The 8463-nt window shown below is 40.9% G+C and overlaps 1 long non-coding RNA gene across 1 annotated transcript; it reads left to right on the top strand.

Annotated features, from left to right (window-relative positions):
- Nucleotides 1–1470: 1470 nt before the first annotated feature.
- Nucleotides 1471–3487, top strand: LOC112407456 (uncharacterized). The gene is made up of 3 exons (XR_003004750.1): nt 1471–1569; nt 2065–2177; nt 3219–3487. It is a non-coding gene; the product is annotated as an uncharacterized LOC112407456 (long non-coding RNA).
- The last annotated feature ends 4976 nt before the right edge of the window (nt 3488–8463 follow it).

Below are 8463 nucleotides of genomic sequence, written 5' to 3'. Positions count from 1 at the left end.
TCTTCAGCAGATATTTCTAAATTCTGTCTAGATTACAGCTTTTGAACAAAACAAAAGCCCAATGGATTTGGACCAGAGATCTCTAAAATCTCCTCCACCCCACAACTGTCTTTATTTAGTACTAAATTTAGAGCAGATGGAGAAACCAGCAAGCAAGACAATGCCTGCATGTGTTAATAAATTAATACCGCTGAGCCAAACCAGGAGAAAAATCTTGAGTGGGCTCTACATGTTAGCTGAGCTACAAAGAATGCAGGGCTCCTGCTTTTGAGGAGTTTATAGTCTATATAATTTACATATGCTATTGTTTACCAACATTTTTTGAGAACTTACTATATGCCAGGCACTATTCTTAGTGTTTTACTCATATTAACCCATTTAATCCTCCCAACACCCCTGTGAGATAGATACTGTTATATTATCCAGTTTACAGAGGAAGACACTGAATCTCATAGAAACTAAGTGACCTTGCCCAAGGTCACATGCTACTGACAGAGCTAGGATTTCAAACATCGCACTCTTAGCCACCATGCTAAACTGCTCTTCTAGAAAGACATAGATAGGAAGGAATAGAATGTCCTATGACTTCACTTCATATTTACTATGAGGATATGGGCTGGGGGTACAGAGTGAATTATTTCCTTGAAGAAATGATTTCATATTGAAAACTGATAGGGTCTCCCTGTCATTCAGTTTATATACATTCATTCATTCAACAGAGGTTTTTGAGTGTCTATCTAGGTCAGGCTGCTCTGATGAGATGACATTTGAGCAGAGACCCGAAGGAAATGAGAGGGCGAGCTATGAATGTAGCTGGGGATGGAATGTTTCAAACTCAGGAAACAGTAAGTAGAAAAGCCCTAAGGTGGGCACACGCTTGGTGTGAGGAACAGCGAGGTGACAGAAAGAGCAGAGGGTGATAGGAGATGAGATTGGAGCAGAGTGAGATTTACCACGAAGCCAATGACACTTGCCTGGACCTCTGTTCCTGAGGGGAATTTTGGGAGTTGTGGAGAGTTCTAGATGGGGTGGTGGAGCCAGGCTGCAATCTGGAAGAATCTCTGTGTAAGCACGTCTGATAAATTGCCTAAAGTGATATCAGAAGAAAGGGATCTGAATTAAATTGTTGAGATTTATTTTCTAATTCTAAATTAACATCAATTCTGTAACTAATTTTATATTTGTAGTTTGCATTCTTTTCCTTAGCAAGGACCCACGTTCCTCTTTCCTTTCCCTCCTGTTCACCTATGGTGTAAGCCTCAGGTTTGGCAAAATCTGGGTCCCACCCTAGACCAGGGAGATTGGAGGTGGCAGTGGATAGGGCTGATCATTTAGGACCTGGTAGAACTTGGTTGGGATTTTGACCTTTACTCTTGAGTGAGACGCAATATTATTGGGGAATTTTGAGCAGAGTAGTGATGTGACCTTAATTATCTTTCTAAAGGATCACTCTGACTGCTGACCTTGAGGCGGACTGTGTAAAGAAGAACTGTACAGTTGAAATACAAGGAGAACCACATATGTCATTTTAAGTTGTTTGGTAGGCACATTAAAAAAGTCAAGTGACAGGTGAGATTAATTTTAATGATACATTTTATTTAACATAATATGTCCAAAATATCATTTCAACACATAATCAATGTAAAAAATGATTGAAATATTTTATATTCTTTTTCTCATATTGTGTGAAATCCAGGGAATATTTTCCACTTATAGTACATCTTGGTTTGGACTAGTCACATTTCAGATGCTCAGTAGCCCATGTGGCTAGTGGCCTAAACAGATTCAAAGCAATGTGTCCTGGACCCAACCTTCCTAAACTGGGGGGGTGTAGGTACTCCCTACCCACCCTCTGGGCTGGTGGAGTGCTCTGAGGGCAGTTTCCAAACTCCATGGGAGTTAAAGCTGAAGTGAATGATGAGGGAACACCCCAGGCTCAGATCTGAGGTTTGACAATGATAATGTCTAACTTGTATATAGTACTTGCGGTTTTAATTATTTATCTATGTTAAATCATTTAATCTTCATAACAGTTTATTCATGGCAATCCTATTACCATTCCAGATTCACAGATGAAGAAACTAAGGCAAAAGAGAGATGAAATAATTTATTCAAGACCACACTGCAGTTTTACTTCAGAGTTTGTGCTCCCATCTACTACACCAGTGGTCCTCCCGGTAAAATATTTCATCATTCCTGTTCTCCTTTTGATTGTGCTCCATTCTACTTACCTTTATTTTGCGGAGCACAGGCTCCGGACGCGCAGGCTCAGCGGCCATGGCTCACGGGCCCAGCCGCTCCGCGGCACGTGGGATCCTTCCGGACCGGGGCACAAACCCGTGTCTCCTGCATCGGCAGGCGGACTCCCAACCACTGCACCACCAGGGAAGCCCTTTTATGCTTTTTTGCATACTTTTATTGATCACTCTATCATATTTTTCTGTAACAAAAATCTGAATATATTGAAAACAATTTTTTTATATTTCTTGTGGCCAAAAAATTTCTTATGGATTGACTTATCATTAAAATTATAAGTAGTTATAATTTATCAAAATAACCTAATTACAAGTTACTAATATGAAAAGTTAAATTTTATTGGAAATACATTTCTTTTTTTTTAAATTTATTTTTGGCTGTGTTGGGTCTTCTGTGCTGTGTGTGGGCTTCCTTTTTAGTTGCCGTGAGCGGGGGCTACTCTTCATTGCCGTGCGCGGGCCTCTCATTGCGGTGGCCTCTCTCGTCTTGGAGCACCGGCTCTGGGTGCGCGGGCTCTAGAGCACAGGCTCAGTAGTTGTGGCGCACGGGCCTAGTTGCTCTGCAGCATGTGGGATCTTCCTGAACCAGGGCTCAAACCCGTGTCCCCTGCATTGGCAGGCGGATTCCTAACCACTGCACCACCAGGGAAGCCCCGGAAATACATTTCTTAAGTGAGATCAATGAGTCTTTTTTTTTTCCTTTTTTTACAATCAGTTCTGTGTCCATTTTTATGGTCAGGCCACTTAAGATGGCTGTTGTACATCCCCTGCTAGATCAATGCCTGCTTTACCAAAACCCTACGCACATGACTGACCTTTCTATGTATTTGGTCCAGGCCCCAGCTGGTGATTGTTCTTATCAAAGGCACAGTGAGGGGCGTGCCCCTCTACTGGGTTCCCTGGTAACTAATGAGTCCACCTGACATTAATTCCCCTATAACTGGTAATCTCCCCTTCCCCCAGAGACGAAGACTGCCACCATGTCCTGACTGCTGGCCACCACACAGGATGGGGTGTCGCTCCAGGACCTTGCTTCAGACGTGTAAGCTCCATCCATTAAACCATTGATGTCTCTGTTGCTGACTCCGGGCTCTTTTATTGGTCTTGAAGCTGGGCAAGCACAGGCCTTGTAGGCCTGTGTAGTGCAGCCCAAGACCATTGATAAATATTACTTAACGCTAAAGCATGACCACGTTCAGTACCCATACTATCTCTAGTTTTCATTTTTATAGATGTGAGCCCTGAGAATCTTGTTTTATAAGTGAGTAAATGGGGATGAAAATAACAATGTTACTCAAGTTTTCGAACCCTGTCCAAATTGTGTACCCAAAATTACATAGCAATTGGTGATTGCCAGAGGCTGGAGGGACGGGGAAGCAGGGGGTTGTTGTTCAATGGGTATAAAGTTTCAGTCATGCAAGATGAAGAAGTACTTGAGATCCACTGTACAACAATATGTATATAGTTAACAATACTGTAATATACACTTGAAAATTGTTAGGGTAAATTTATATTATGTGGGTTTTTTGTGGGGTTTTTTAACCACAATTACAGAAAAAAAGAGTCAAGCCTGATCCATCAACTGATGAACAGCTAAACAAAATATGGTATATCCACACAACGGACTATTTATTATTCAGCCATAAAAAGGAATGACGTTCTGATACATGGACATAAACTTGGATGAACCTTGAAACATTATGCTAAGTGAAAGAAACCAGAAGATCATGTACTGTATGATTCCATTTATATGAAATGTCCAGAATAGGCAAATCCACAGAGACAGAAAGTAAATTGGTGCTTGCCTAGGGCTAGGGGGATGGGAAGCTGAGGGGTGATAGTTAAAGAGTAAGGGGTTTCTTTTCTGAGTGATGAAAATGTTCTAAAATTAATGATGGTGATTGTACAACTCTGTGAATATACTGAAATTCATTGAATTGTACACTTGAATAAATTGTGAGGTATGTAAATTATATCTCAATAAAACCATGTTTGAAAATTACATAGTGACTATATTCATTTTCTATTGTTGCATAACAAAATACCAACAAAATTAGCAGCTTAAAATACCATATATTTATTATCTCACAATTTTGTAGATGAGAAGTCCATTGTGAGGGAGGGGGTTTGAGTTTTCTGCTTAGGGTCTCACAATCCCAAAATTAAGGTGTTAACAGGGGCTGGGCTCTTATCTGGAGGCTCTGGGGAAGCATGTTTCATTCTTGCTGTTGGGAGAATTAAGCTCCTTGCAGCTGTAGGACTGAAGTCCTGTTTTCTAGATTCCACATATATGCGTTAATATACAATATTTGTTTTTCTCTTTCTGACTTACTTCACTCTGTATGACAGATTTTAGGTCCATCCACCTCATTACAAATAACTCAATTTCGTTTCTTTTTATGGCTGAGTAATATTCCATTGTATATATGTGCCACATCTTCTTTATCCATTCATCTGTCGATGGACATTTAGGTTGCTTCCACGTTATGGCTATTGTAAACAGTGCTGCAATGAACATTGGGGTGCATGTGTCTTTTTGAATTATGGTTTTCTCTGGGCATATGCCCAGTAGTTTTTGTTAATGTGGTGAATAATATTGATTTTTAAATGTTAAACAAAACTGGCATTCTTAAATAAACTCCCTTTGTCAAATGTCTTATTCTTTTTACATGTCACTGGATTCAATTAGCTAATTATTTTAAGAGTTTTTGTGAGAGAAATTAGCCTGTAATTTTCCTGTCTTTTGATGTCCTTAAGTTGTGGTATCAAGGTTACTTAGAAAAAGTAACAGAAAAAGAGGGAACATTTCCTAACTCATTTTCTGTTTCCTGCAAGTGTCTGTGGAAGAAAGGTATATTTCTTCCTTAATTGTTTAGAATGATTCACTAGCAAAACCATCTGGGCCTGGAGTTTTGTTTTTTTATAAGAAGGGTTTAATCACAAATTCAGTTTCCTTAATAAATAGAAAAGTGAATAGTCCTATGTTTTTTCTTGTGTCAGTTCTAGCAAATTGTGTTTTTTAAGGAAGCTGTTTTAGTAATTTACTTTAAAATTAAAGTTATTTATATCATCTTCTTTTAACTTATTAAAAGATCTGTAGCCATGTCTCATTTTGCATTCCTGATATAAGTATATTGTAAAAAATACTTTTAATAATCTATCATTGGATCAACTGATGAATGGATAAATAAAATGTGGTATGTCTCCACAATAAAATATTATTTGGCCATAAAAAGGATGAAGTAGTGATATAAGCTACAACATGGATTACGTCTTGAGAACATTAAGCTAAGTGAAAAAAGCCAGTCACAAAGGACCACATATTATATGATTCAACTTGTATGAAATGTCCAGAATAGACAAATCTATTGAGACAGAAAGTAGATTAGTAGGTAAAAGTAGATTAGTGGTAGAAAGTAGCTTAGGGCCATGGGGTTTGGGAAGAAAGTGAGAGTGACTACCAAAGGGTACAGAGTTTCTTCTGGGGATAACTGAAAAGTTCTAAAATTGATAGTGGTGATAGTTGCACGACCCCATGAATATATGAAAACCCACTGAATTGTATGGTATGTGAATTATATCTCAATAAAGCAATTAAAATCTATCATTGGACAGATTAGCTACTCCTTGATCTGAACTTGGTTAGATCCTCCTTCAGTTTTATTCAAAGCAACACACTGGAAACTACCCAACTTGAAAAGAATGTGTTACCCAGTCATTCATGTTTTCACCCCAATACCAATAATTCAATTATCCCCTTCTTTGGTATCCTGGAGCATTGTACAATTGACCCAGTAAGACACTTTGCCTATGCTAGTTCTCAGAAAGATTGATTTTAGGAAATATTTCATATGAAAGCATGCCTGTATACCCTTAGAAAAGTTTTTGCATATCTCCAGGGGTACAGATACCCTAGTTTGAAGACCACTTGCAGTAGGCTATACTACCTTTCAGTGTAGGTGTATGGGGGAGAAAATCGATGACATTCCAGTAGCTACTAGCTGTGTGAAGATGTGTTCCACGCAAGACCCTTTGTAAGCCAGTTAGGAGCAACACTTGGATTGCTGCCCCAGATGCCCCAGACATGGATATGTCTACAAGGTCAACTCCAGTCCAGGATGTTTGATGGAGATATGGTGTCATTCAGACAAGCCTATGATCTGGAAGCCACAACAATGAGGAGAACAACCTAGACAAAATAGCCTTGGTTACATTTCGTGACACTGAACTCAGTGTTGCTTAGCTCTACCTGAGTCTGCCTGAAGAGTTTCTGGCAGTTACAGGGGGCTTTATATAGCCGGGAAACTTGATCCTTCGCCTTTCCCCTTTTACTTTTTTGTGGGCGAATTTAGTCTTTGTACCTGCTGTATGGTTAGCATGCTGACATCAGAGCCACAGTGTTTCTCAGCTAGCTTTATTTAGGAGCAGAAATATTCTTTACTTTGGATAAACTTAGGCACCCCCTTCAACTTCCTTATCCTCGATGTGACAGCTTTTTAATCCTTAAAAATATGTCTGTCGGGCTTCGCTGGTGGCGCAGTGGTTGAGAGTCCGCCTGCCGATGCAGGGGACACGGGTTCGTGCCCCGGTCCGGGAAGATCCGACGTGCCGCGGAGCGGCTGGGCCCGTGAGCCATGGCCGCTGAGCCTGTCAAAAAAAAAAAAAAAAAAAAAAAAAAAAATGTCTGTCGAGGGCACCTAAATATGTGTCCAGGTGTCAGCTAGAGCTACCCTGTCCTTTAAGGTATACGTGAAATTGGCTCAACCCTCTATTACCTCCCCATTCCATGGGTTATGTAAAGGTCAGTGCCCTCCTTACCACCTTCTGAAAATTCCTGGGAGAAGGTTCTGGTGGTCACACCTCTGACTGTGCTCCTTCTGAACTGTATTAGTTTGGGATTGTCTCATTCTTTCACTCCTGCTGTCCTTTTCCCACCCAGGTCAACCCAGTCATGGAATTCAGAACGTGTTCTAGTTTGGTGGTGTGAAGTGTTGAGGAGAGATCCCCAAATCCTATGTGTCCAGCAGACTTCAAAGAAAGTCTGCGGGAAATGGAGGGACTTACTTTAACGCAACGCAGCCACCATAAAATTGAACATCAGTCCTCTGTGTTCTTAAGGTTCTTCCACCGTTTCCCTACCCTGCATGGGGCTCCAGACTCCCGCATGCGGCTTGGCCTTCTCCCCTCATTCTTTATACCTTTGTTCTGAGTTTCCTATGCATAGCGAAGGCCAACATCCCACTTTCTCAAGGCAGAGAAACTCCTTTTTCCAGCCCTTTCCCGACTCTAGGTTATCTGTCTGCATATCTTAGGACACCAAGCTAAAGCTTTAGAATTAGTATTTATAAAGATTTGCCTCATTTTAAGGTCATAGGCAACCACTGTCTTCCTCTCTATTTTTAGTTCAGAGATTAAGGGTAGGGATTTTTGCTTTTTTTTGCTTTTAATATTAATCAGGAAAAATCCCTAGGAGAACAAGGTATTGCATCTTATAGAATAACAGGATGGCAAGGAAACTTGAACCAGTCACCACTACTTATTGAATGCCTAATTTGTTCCAGGGGCTGAGCTAGGCGCTAGGGCACAAAGGGAAACAAAGTCAGACACAGTTCTGCTCCTGTGAAGCTTACAGTGCTAGTGGGAAAGAGAAGCATCAACAGAATATTCACAGGAACAAATTGAAAATATGAAGTGACAGGCAACAGGAATGTGGGGTGCCGGTACTGTTGAGAGTCACATGCGACCTAGTGGGGAAGTCTGGGAAGGCTTCCAGGAGCATGTGACTGCAGAGCTGTGAGCAGAAGGCCCAGCAAGGGTTAACTTGGGGAGAGGAGGAAGAGCGCTCCAGGCTGAGGGAGCAGTCCTTGCCAAGACTGAGCAACAACAGGAGCCTCTGACAAAGGACTGAAGGCCCACGTGGCTAGGGCCGCACAAACGAGTGGCGCCGTTCAGTAAGGTTAGCTGGGAAGGGAGGGCAAGGCAAGAACATTAAAATCTGCGCGCTAGGCTCAGATCTGCATTTTGAAAAAAATCTCTCTGTGGTATGGAGGATGGATCGGAATGTTAAAAAGTCTTGAAAGGAACTGTTAGCTGCCTGGGGCACCCATCTGGAGATACCAACTGACAATTATTTGGAGCAGGGTCTTATCTATGTTTATGTGTTTTAATGTAACTTTTAAACTAAAGGACACACACATACACACATAAG

This window comes from Neophocaena asiaeorientalis, unplaced genomic scaffold (assembly GCF_003031525.2).
Source record: "Neophocaena asiaeorientalis asiaeorientalis breed wild unplaced genomic scaffold, Neophocaena_asiaeorientalis_V1.1 scaffold133, whole genome shotgun sequence".
NCBI classification, from domain to species: Eukaryota; Metazoa; Chordata; class Mammalia; order Artiodactyla; family Phocoenidae; genus Neophocaena; species Neophocaena asiaeorientalis.
The sequence above is the reverse complement of the archived record's forward strand: the minus strand, read 5'-3'. Positions and strand labels throughout refer to the sequence as shown.